The sequence below is a fragment of the Urocampus carinirostris genome, chromosome 9 (assembly GCF_059441175.1).
Source record: "Urocampus carinirostris isolate Australia breed hairy pipefish chromosome 9, RoL_Ucar_1.0, whole genome shotgun sequence".
In the NCBI taxonomy this organism is placed as follows: domain Eukaryota; kingdom Metazoa; phylum Chordata; class Actinopteri; order Syngnathiformes; family Syngnathidae; genus Urocampus; species Urocampus carinirostris.
In genome coordinates, this window is record NC_142357.1 from 32,462,375 (window position 1) to 32,474,617 (window position 12,243).

Here is a 12,243-nt window from a genome sequence, read left to right on the forward strand (position 1 = left end):
ATTTATTTAAAATAGGATTTGTGCAAGAATGTTTTGTAATCATCTTCTGAATTACATTTATAAATGATTGTATAAGGACTGTATTCCTACCTTTTGGTTCACGTCTCAAACCAGAATTTCTGAAAACAAAATCTTAGGATTCAAAGTACAGTGGAACCTCGGTTTTCGAACGCCTCTCAGTTCGAACAAATCGGTTATCGACCAAAAAATTCGAGAAATTCTTGCTTCGCTTTTCGTTCGTTTCGTTTCGGTACGCTAGGGGGCGATGCTGAGCGGCGTACGAGTGTAGATTGCCCCCGCCCCTCGTGAAGAACTGTTGTCACGGCAACGCGCACTCCTTTTCTGTTTTCGTTTTTCAAAAGCGGTGAAGGGAGTGTTTTAACCCCTAATTATGCCTCGGAAGAAGGCCGGTGCAAGCAGCAAAGTTGCTACAGGTGAAAAAAGAGGAATAGTGCGTACAACTATTGCATTTAAGAAAGAAATAAGAGCAAAATATGAAGAAGGTGTGCGAGTTTCCCTTCTTTCAGGAATACAGCATGGCTTCTGCAGACAACCGCTAAGGTAAGAAATCCTACTCATAATTCTTTTCTTTATCTTTTAACCGCTCACCACTTGTTGTGGAGACCCCGGTGCTAAATGACGTGTAAACGACCTGATTTTTTTATTTTTACACGTTCATGTTAGTGTAATCTTTCGGACGGAAGATTACGCTAACGCGAACGTACGATTAGCCTGGGTTAGCTTCATGTTTTCTTTCGTGGTAAACATTTAGGGTGTTGGAACGGATTAAAACAATTTTACATTACTTTTAATGGGAAAAAACGACTTCGGTGATCGTACAAATCGGTTTTCGCACAAAGAAATGGAACGGATTATGGTCGAGAACCGAGGTTCCACTGTACAGACGCTGCCCTACTTACGAACGAGATTTGAATTTGTTCGTGAGTTGCTTCAGTACTATTTTGTATGTTTAGGGTTTATATACGTATGTTTAGGGCTTGTATAAGTAACCTTTATTGTTTTGTACCAAACATAAACATTTCATAAAATAATATGCTCTATAGAAAGATAATTTGTCATGATTACTTATGTGTCACCAATGACCAAAATGGAGTGGCTCAGCTTATGGTTCAGCTTGTCAAATAATTATGTAAACGACGCTAAAGGCATCTACGTGCACGAGAATACGGAAATTCCTACTTTACCGAAGACATTGAATGCAACATTAACGTTTGTCATGATTACTGATGTGATTCATCTGTGCCCGCTCATTTGGCGCCAGCTGCCGCGGGTTCTGATTGGCTCCTTGCCAGTATTTGAACCCAGTCCTGTCAATCCCCTGTTGTCAGTTCGTCTCCAAATCTCCGTGTATACTAAGCAAGCCTATTTTCGACCCTAACTCACACCTGTCCTGTTTTTTGCTCCTGTTTGTCACCCGCTACGTCCTGTTTTGATCCTGACCACGTCTGCTCTCCTGTCCTGAATTCCGATCAGTTTTTGATCCCGACCACATCTGCTCTCCCGTTCCGGCTTTCGACTCGTTTCCGACCCCGACTACGTCTTACTCTCCCATCCCGGCTACCGACCAGTTTTCCGCCCTTGACACAGCCATCGCTGGCTACGGAAGATCCACTTCCGCGTTCGGATCACAATCCGAGTACGAGAGCAACTTGCTTCCCGCTGCCAGCGAACACAGGATCTCGGGCGCAGCCCTTCCTCTCTATTTCAATAAAACTTGTGGTAATTGTCACGCAAGTGGGTCCTGTTTCCGTTCTGGTCCTGACATAAATAAAATTAAGTTTAACTTACTTTTGGAAGATGAGCTTCAAGAGTTAGGTGACTTCCTCCTCCGTGGTAAAAAGTGACCGAAAAAAAATGATCCAACCATTTTCTCAACCGCATCAAACTTTCTTATTCCGCTTTCATTTCAAAAGAAACGGCTCGCCTCTTTTTTTCACTTTACACCAACCATTTTGAATGGATTCAGGAGATATTAAACAATAAAAAATGTCAAAGTTCTGGAGATACAGTATAGAATGTTTACACATGAACTGCAAAGAGGAAGCGGATTTCTTCTTCGGGCTGGATGCTGGGGGACCTCTCACAGCGCCACACAACGGTAGTGGCGGAAAGAAGCACTACAATGCTGTCCTGTACTGGGAAAAGGTGCACACAATAGAAAATCTAACTTAAAGTAATGTCCGGATAGTTTTCAACATCCCGAAATAAATGTTCGTATCTACCGTTTTTTTGTAAGTCGAATGGTCGTGAGTAGGGGAGCGTCTGTAGTCAAGTTGAGTCAAGTCACGTTTTTTTGTGACGCCCTCAATCACAAACTGTCTCAAAGGACTGCACAGGTTACAATGACACCATCCCGTGATCTTAAACCAACAGGCAGGCAAGGAAAAACTCAAAACCTCAGCACGAGAAAACTACAAACCCTTGAGAAGGGGCCAAAAAATATATATGTTTGCAAACATTTAATTTCCATCCTCTAAGACAGGGGTGTCAAACTCATTTTAACTCGGGGGCCACACGATAGAACAAACATTCTGTCGGGGGCCGGACTAGTAGCTAAAAGAGAAAGAAAAAGAGAGATAAAGAAATAAGAAAAAGAGGGAGGAAAAAGGAGAAAAGGCGGGACAAAGAAAGAAAAAGAGAGAGCGTGAGAAACAAAAGATGAAAACGCGTGAGAGAGGGGGAAAAGAAAGGGAGCGGAAGAAAGAAATCCAAAGAGAAATAGAAAGACAGAAGGAGAGAAAAGAGAAAGGAAAGTGCGAAGGGTAGGAAGAGAGAAAGAGAAAAGAGAGGAAAGGAAAAAAGGAAGTTAAAGCAAAATAAGTTAAAAAGACACAGAGAGAGAAAGAGACAAAGAGCAACAAAGGAAGAGAAAAAGAGAGACACAGAGAGTGAAAGAGACAGAGACAGAGTGGGAGAAAAGGGGTGGAAAAGAGAGAGAGAGAGTGAGAGAGAGAGAGAGAAATAAATACAAGTACAGTTTCTTTGTGAGAGGCACCTGGCTTTGGCAACATCAAGTTGACATATTTCAACCTGCAGCTTGTTTTTCTCCTGTGCTTCTCTGAGTGCCGGATTCTATCCCTTAGCGGGCCTGATCTGGCCCGCGGGCCGTCTGTTTGACACCTGTGCCCTAAAGAATGCTGCGCCGCCTAGTGAGAAAAAATGGTGCAGATAATTGATGGATGTTGTTGTTGTTTTCTTTTTTTCTAAATGCTTACACTAAGAGGCGCCAATGACTTTAAAGAAATCCAAAGAGAAATAGAAAGACAGAAGGAGAGAAGGGAGAAAAGAAAGCGCGAAGGGTAGGAAGAGAGAAAGAGAGAAAAGGAAAAAAGGAAGTTAGAGCAAAAGAAGTTAAAAAGACACAGAGAGAGAGAAAAAGACAAAGAGCAACAAAGGAAGAGAAAAAGAGAGACACAGAGAGTGAAAGAGACAGAGACAGAGAATGGGAGGAAAGGGGTGGAAAAGAGGGAGAGAGAGAGGGAAAAAGAAAAAGAAATACAAGCACAGTGTCTTTGTTCGAGGCACCTTTCTTTGGCAACATCAAGTGGACATATTTCAACCTGCAGCTTGTTTGTCTCTTGCGCTTCTCTGAGTGTTGTCCCGCGGGCCGGATTCTATCCCTTAGCGGGCCTGATCTGGCCCGTGGGCTGCCTGTTTAACACATGTGCTCTAAGGCCTCCCATAACACTAAGTGCTTAAATAACATGTTATGTTTTTTACATTTGGGTTTCTATATCTGGATTGTTTTCAACCAAACAGTTTTAGAGTAGTAAACCGGCATCAGGGTCTGGAAGTAGGGTCGGTGTTTCAAACAAGCGTAAAGGTATTAAGCAAGACTTGGACTTCAAATTGAAAGGTTCAAAGGCTAGAGTTTGTATTGGATCACGAAGATTTTCAAGGCAAAAGGTTTAATTTCAAAATAAGCGTTACGGTTTCAAATCCATTTAAGACAAGACAAAAATATTAAGATCCCGTCAGTTTTTGCCAAGCATGCAGGTGCATTCGCTGCCATCTGTTTCAGTTTGAATGCCACGTTCGGTTAGAGGTTAGCAACAGTCTGATTCGTAGCGAGGGTCTCGGGGGCCGGTGGGTCCTGGGGCCTATTGTTCATGTGATTGTGGCCCCTGCCCTGCACCCCCCCACCCTCGCTCTTTAAGTTCTTCCAAGCAGGAAATGTTTAAACGCAGCAAATTAGTGGATATTGCCCGCAGGATGTGTCCCTGGCACGCCTTCTTTGAGGCTGATCTGACAGGAGTCGTGGCCTTTCGGGATCCCTACCATCAATTACGGGGGCCGGCCGTGCCCCGACGGTTTCGGGTTCAAATCCTGAGCTCGGCCTTCGTCGCTTTGCCGATGACTTTGACTTTGAAATCAGCTTGAAGGCTGTCTGTCTTTACCGGGGAATTAGGAACATGGTGTACAAGGTCGGCACACACGCACATATTTATTCAATTATTAGATCGTTTTTACAAGGTGCAGTAGTAAATGGAGGGAGACCAAGAGGAAGGCCGCGATTGAGGTGGAGGGATGGTGTTTATGAGTGCTCTGCAGGAAAGAGGTCTAAATCTTGAGCTCTTGTTGGTGATAGGAATGAGTGGAGAGGTGTTGTGAAAAGATAGTGGGATGTTTGGACACGTTCTATGATGCGGCAGGGGTAAACCAGTGAAAGCTGTCGGGCCCTGCTGTTGAACAGAAGAGTGTGTTGTGTCACCCTGACCTGAGTGACATGGCCGCCTTCTTGTGTCCCGTTTCATCCGAGGGGACGAAAGTCTAGGAATGAGTGGAGAGATGTTCTGAAAGTATAGTGGCATGTTTGGACATGTTCTATGATACGGCAGGGGTAAACCAGTGAAAGCTGTCGGGCCCTGTTGTCTAACAAAAGAGTGTGTTGTGTTACCCTGACCTGAATGACATGGCCGCCTTCTTGTGTCCCGTTTCATCCGAGGGGACGAAAGTCTAGGAATGAGTGGAGAGATGTTCTGAAAGTATAGTGGCATGTTTGGACATGTCTATGATGCGGCAGGGGTAAACCAGTGAAAGCTGTCGGGCCCTGTTGTCTAACAGAAGAGTGTGTTGTGTCACCCTGACCTGAATGACATGGCCGCCTTCTTGTGTCCCGTTTCATCCGAGGGGACGAAGGTCTAAGAATGAGTGGAGAGATGTTCTGAAAGTATAGTGGGATGTTTGGACATGTTCTATGATACGGCTGGGGTAAACCAGTGAAAGCTGTCGGGCCCTGCTGTTGAACAGAAGAGTGTGTTGTGTCACCCTTAACCTGAGTGACATGGCCGCTTTCTCGTGTCCCGTTTCATCTGGAGGGACGAAAGCATGACCAACTTGGGTGCCGAGGTGCTTAAATTGTTTGGGTGTTTGGGCATTTTGGGTTGGCCATGGTCCCCCCTAAAATTTTCTGTGTGTGTTTTTGCTACTTTTCCCCTTTTTTTCCCCTTTGTTTTTGTATGTGTTTGTCTTGCTGTCGGTCACCCCTCTCGAGGGATATGACCAGGGCAGATAGATAGATGGATAGATTTACAAGGTATCAGAGAATACCGATCGAAAGTGATGAGTATTGGTGCTGATACCAGCTATTTTTAAAGGGACAGCGTCCTTGCCAACACTACTGTTTTACACGTTACGACTACCAATTTCCAAAGTCTTTGTGCGGATATAAACTGCTCCAACGATTTTTGTTTTGGTAAAAAGTAGTAAAAACCTTTTCCGGTTTTAAACAAGTACGTTTTTATTCTTTAATTAATTTTTAATATTCTGGAGACAAATTGTGTTTGCATGTAAAATAGAGAAGGCCAAAAAATATACGGCTTTTTAGGGTGGGCAAGTATGGGACAGTGTGTATTATTTGAACACTAGATCAAGTTCTAAATAATACTTTCCTATTCCTTGGCAAAAATGTCTGGATTTATCAAACTAGTCTAAGATTAAATGGACAATGTGTAATATATGACCACTAGATGTCGCTGTACTGTGCAGCACAACTGAAAACAAGCTTTAAGAGGAAACTACGGAGACTCAAAGTGATCAAATTGCACCGGTTTTCTTCGAAGTCTTTTGCGGTGGGTTTTTTTTTTGGTCCTTTTGAGTACCCTTACCACAAAGATGGCGGACAATTATGTCAGCTCCCTCCTGGCGAGGCTCATGTTATTTAAAATTAACACAAATTTCTTGACCTCTGAGTATTTTTAAAATGTCTGTATTAATTTCCTGTTCATTTTATTTTGCTTATCATTTCAAAATAATTAATGTTTTTTCCTGAAAGAAGCTCAGAAAAACACTGCAACTGTCCCTTTAAGGCAGGGGTGTCAAACCGGCGGCCCGCGAGCAGGATCAGGCCCGCTAAGGGATTGAATCCGGCTCGCGAGACAACGCTCAGAGAAGTGCAAGAGAAAAATGAGCTGCAGGTTGAAATATATCATTGATGTTGCCAAAGCCAGGTGCCTCACATAAATGCTGTACTTTTATTTATTTCTAACTCTTGCTTCCTCCCTTTTCTCTCACTCTCTATCCCTCTCTCTTTCACCCTGTCTCTCTTTTTCTTGTTTTGTTCCTCTTTTTGTCTCTTTCTCTCTGTGTCTTTTTACCTTCTTTTGCTCTCTCTTTCATCTTTCCCCCTCTCTCTCTTGCTTTCTCCTCCTTTTCTTCCTTCTTTCTGTCCTTTCTCTCCTTCCTTCCTTCCTTCCTTCCTTCCTTCCTTCCTTCCTTCCTTCCTTCCTTTCTTCCTTCCTTCCTTCCTTCCTTCCTTTCTTCCTTCCTTCCTTCCTTCCTTCCTTCCTTCCTTCCTTTCTTTCTTTCTTGCTTCCCCCTTCTCTCTTTCTCCCCTTCTCTCTTGATCCCTCTTTCATTCTTTCTCTCTCGTTTCTCCTCTCTCACTATTTTGCTTTTTATCTCTTGTTTCTCATGCTCTCTCCCTCTCTGTCTGTTTCTCCCTTTCTTTGTCCCACCATCTCTACTTTTCTCTCACTTTCTTTCTCTTCTTTCTTTCTTTCTTTCTTTCTTTCTTTCTTTCTTTCTTTCTTTCTTTCTTTCTTTCTTTCTTTTTTTCTTTCTTTCTTTCTCTCTAGTCTACAGGTCAGGCCCCCGAGAGAATGTTTGTTCTATCTTGTGGCCCCCGAGTTAAAATGAGTTTGACACCCCTGCTTTAAGGTATCGGACCTTCCCAGTGATCATTTAAAAATTATTAATTAGAAAAATAAATACATCGTAAAGTTCCATTAAAATAATATATCAGGGGGAAAAATAAAAGGTGTTTTGTTAAAAATCAGTTATTTTTTCCTGCGAAGAGAAGGAAACCATACGTAATAATCACATTTTAAGTGATATCGGTATTGAGGAGTTCTCAAGATTAGGGGATCGGTCTAATAAGAATGTGGTATACTGTGAGAGGGATAAACTAAAAAGAAAAATCCAGAAATCACAAATCGTGATTTTTTTAACAATTTATTTGTGTGATACAGCTACATATAAGTATACCCGTGTATCATCTAGAATTCTGACCCTGAAAGACCTTTTAGCCCGCCTATTAGAAGTCCACCTCTACTCCATGTATCAGATGGACTTGTTTGAGGTCGTTAGCTGCACTTGGGACAGAACGAGTGCACAGCATTAAAGAGAGGATGACTAGGGCCGTGTATTCTAGATGATACACAAGTGTTCAAATACTTATTTTCAGGTGTATCAGACACATAAATTGTTAAAAAAATGTATTGTGACTTCTGGATTTTTCTTTTTAGTTTATCTCTCTCACAGTGGACATGCACCTACAATGGAAATTTCAAAATTTAAAATATATTATATTTTACGTATTTGTAATATGTTTGCGAATAAAGTTAGGCTTTTGTCCTAAAAGCGCCGCCACTTTGAATTTGTCCTTGTGAAAAAAAAAAAGTGCGCCTCCAATTACGAAAAGTCGGACATGTGTCACCTTTTTCTTCTTCTTGAGCAATTTTCATTAATGAGGGCCAAGTTTCGAAAAACCCAAAACGCAAATTAACTTGTCATTGGAGCGTCCGGCTAAATCCTGCCCGCTTACACAGAGTGCCGTGTTGCGTTCAATTGCAATTTTGCAGATGGCTCTCTATTAGTCGGTGTCCATTTCAGGGTTGGGGTTGGGGGGTCATAAACCCAACCCGCCCCCCTCCTCAAAAAGGTCAAACAGGTGCTTATGTTTGAGGGTTTTCTTTTTTCTGCTTTTTTTTAAATAAAATGTAAAAGTAAACAGACGGAATAGAGCAATGGAGGACCGATCTTCTCATATGTCGAAATAAATGTATTAATACATAAGTAACTACTAATAAATGCCGCATAAATAAACAAAAACATGGATAAATCATGTAATACTTAAATATATGATATAGATTAAATGTATACATATGTTTATGGATTTTGCCATTTGTTTTCTCAATTTTCTCCGTATTTATTTTTTGGTGTATTTTGTAGTGTCCTCGTTGTTTATTTTGTCCTTTATTTTTGCCACATATTTTGTTGTGTATTTTATCATTTATTTATGTATTTTATTGTGTTTTTATCACTTATTTTGTCATGCATTCTGTCCTGTATTTTTCGTGTATTTTGTCGTTTATCTTGTCACATATTTTGTTGTGTATTTATTTATTTATGTATTTTATTGTGTTTTTATCATTTATTTGGGCATGTATTTTTTCGTGTATTTTGTCTTGTATTTTGTTGTGTATTTTATCATTTATTTATGTATTTTACAGTGTTTTTATCACTTATTTTGTCATGCATTCTGTCCTGTAATTAAACGTCTTTTTCTCATTTATTTGGGCTTGTACTTATTCGTGTATTTTTTTGTGTATTCTATCATTTATCCATGTATTTTATTGTGTTTTTATCACTTATTTTGTCATGTATTCTGTCCTGGATTTTTCAGATATTCTGTCGTGTATTTTGTCATTTATCTTGTCACATATTTTGTTGTGTATTTAATAGTTTAGTATAGTCTATTTATGTATTTTATTGTGTTTTTATCATTTATTTGGGCATGTATTTTTTCCTGTGTTTTGTCGTGTATTTTGTTGTGTATTTTATCATTTGTTTATGTATTTTATTGTGTTTTTATCACTTACTTTGTCATGCATTCTGTCCTGTATTTTTTGGATATTCTGTCGTGTATTTTGTCGTTTATTTTGTCGTGTATTTTATCGTTTATTTATTTATGTATTTTATTGTGTTTTCATCACTTATTTGGGCATGTATTTTTCATGTATTTTGTTGTATATTTTATCGTTTATTCATGTATTTTAATTTTATCACTTACTTTTTGTCATGCATTCTGTCCTGTGTTTTTCAGGTATTTTGTCGTGTATTTGTTTGTTTATCTTGTCACATATTTTGTTGTGTATTTTATCGTTTATTTATTTATGTATTTTATTGTGTTTTTATCACTTATTTGGGCATGTATTTTTCATGTATTTTGTTGTATATTTTATTGTTTTTTAATGTATTTTAATGAGATGAGATGAGATGAGACTTTTTGTCATGCATTCTGTCCTGTATTTTTCAGGTATTTTGTTGTGTATTTGTTTGTTTATCTTGTCATATATTTTGTTTTGTATTTTATCGTTTATTTATTTATGTATTTTATTGTGTTTTTAGCACTTACTTTGTAACGCATTCTGTCCTGTATTTTTCGGGTATTCTGTTGTGTATTTTTTCGTTTATTTTGTCACATATTTTGTTGTGTATTTTACCGTTTATTTATTTATGTATTTCATTTTGTATTTACCTCGTGTCTTGTCATGCAATTCATCGTGTATTTTCGTGTATTTTATCATTATAACCAGACAGAAGAGCAGCTTCAGCGACAGACTGCTGTCACTGTCTTGTACCACGGACAGACTGAAGAGATATTTTCTTCCTGAGGCTCTTTAACTCCACCCAGTGGAGTAAAGGCCCACATTAAACGACACACACTACATTGCATATTAACGTACTTTTATTGCAGTGTGTATTTTATGTAGCACATTTTAAATACTCTATAGAACACGCTACAGTGGGTATTAGCACGTCACATTGGGTATTTGTATTTTGTATTCCTTTTGCTTTATTATTATATTGTTCTCAGCGAAGGGATGCTGCTGGAAATGTGAATTTCCCTGCGGGGATGAATAAAGTCTCTATCTATCTATCTATCTATCTATCTATCTATCTATCTATCTATCTATCTATCTATCTATCTATCTATCTATCTATCTATCTATCTATCTATCTATGTATTTTGGCATGTATTTAGTCATGAATTTTGTCGTGTAGTTTCTTTTATCGGCGTGTATTTTGTACTTCTATTTCGATTTTTATTTTGTCGGTTCTTTTGTCATGTATCTTAACCCGTATTGAGTTTTTTGTCATGGATTTTTTTTGTATTTTGTGTGTTTCGACCTGTATTTTGTCACAGCAAATTGTCATTCAAATGAGTTTTTTACCTATAGCCATTCGTTTCACAGTAATCAACAGGGTTGGGTAGGGTCACTTTAACTGGATTACTTTCAATTACTTTTGGATTACTCCAATACCAAATATGCTAATAAAACACAAAAGAAACTAAATATGAATACAATTACAAAATGTTGTGCAGGCTTGGGGAGTAACGGAACACATGGAACGGCAAAAATGATGTTGGCAAGCGTTTTGGATTTATTTTCATTTTGTTTCTGTCGCATTTTATGTTAGTTTTGCCGGAGATGAAAGAGATCAAAGCCAGGAGAGAAAGCTTACCACGTGTTGTGAGTCATCATGTTATTCATATTTAGTTTATTTTGTCTTTTATTAGCATATTTGGTATTGGAGTAATCCAAATGTAATTGAAAGTAATCCAGTTAAAGTAACCCTACCCAACCCTGCAAATAAATACACAAATACACAATAAAATATGCAAAAAATACTGAAATAAATACATGACAAAATAAATTTCAATATGCATAAATAATGTTATTGAGTTTCTGCCATATATTTTGTGAGTTATTAAAGTGTGCAGGTTAGCGCATGTGCGGCACAGTTCATGTCTTGGGAACCTCCTGCGTGGGTTCAAATCCAGCTCCAGACTTCCTGTGCGGAGTTTGTATGTTCTCCCCGTGCTTGCGTGGGTTTCTTCCGGGCACTCCGGTTTCCTCCCACATTCCAAAAACATGCATTTCAGGTGAATTGGCCGGTCCAAATTGTCCCTAGGTGTGAATGAGCGAGTGAATTGTCTGTCCCTGTGTGCCCTGCGACTGGCTGGCAACCAGTTCGGGGTGTCCCCTGCCCACTGCCCGATGATTGTTGGGATGGGCTCCAGCACCCCCGCGACCCTACTGAGGATAAGTGGTGCAGCTGATGAGATGAGATGAGAAAGTGTGCATTTATTTATACGTATTTATGAATGTATCGATGTCTTTCTGCAGGCGGGTTCCTCCATTGGCTGACACCGTAGACGACATCACAAGCCCAAAGACAGTTTTTCCCGTCACGGCCGCGATGGCGGTGGAAATTCGATCCGACAGTCGACGTGTCAAATAAATATTTCCTCCCCGCTCGCAGCCGTCCTTTTTGTCTTTGCGAGATATTAAAGTAATTGGAGTAATTGTCCAAACAGGTCCACTTTTCCTAATTCCCATCTGCGTCCTTGACAAGAAGGTCAACGCCCTCTTCAGATGGGCGGGGCCATGATGGGGGACAGCGCCCCCCACCCTCGCAAAGAAGAAAAACACAAATGTCGGGAAATTGTAACTGTCGTTTGTTACGTCTACGAGGAAGTCGGAATGATGCTTATGTTGATTTGATTGGTGGACAGGGTTGGGTAGGGTTCCTTAACTTGATTACTTTCAATTACTTTTGGATTACTCCAATACCAAATATGCTAAGCTGTTTGGATTTATTTTCATTTTGTTTATGTTTGTTTTGCCGGAGATCAAAGAGATCAAAGCCAGGAGAGAAAGCTTACCACGTGTTGTGACTCATCATATTTAGTTTCTTTTGTCTTTTATTTGCATATTTGGTATTGGAGTAATCCCAAAGTAATTGAAAGTAATCAAGTTAAAGTAACCCTACCCAACCCTGTTGGTGGATGAGTTTATTTATTTTTTTTCCTTTCTTTTTTGCTAAAACATAGATCCAGCCCTCCTTCCTTTCTAGAAATTTCAATTCTTTCTTTTTTTTGTTCATTCTTTCTTCGCTAAAACCTTCATTATGCTTTCTTTCCCTGCTGTGTTT

General features: G+C 39.6%; 1 long non-coding RNA gene across 1 annotated transcript; it reads left to right on the forward strand.

Annotated features, from left to right (window-relative positions):
* Positions 1 to 404: 404 nt before the first annotated feature.
* Positions 405 to 11,623, forward strand: LOC148360098 (uncharacterized). Its single transcript, XR_015851316.1, has 2 exons — positions 405 to 561; positions 11,436 to 11,623. It is a non-coding gene; the product is annotated as an uncharacterized LOC148360098 (long non-coding RNA).
* Positions 11,624 to 12,243: the final 620 nt, after the last annotated feature.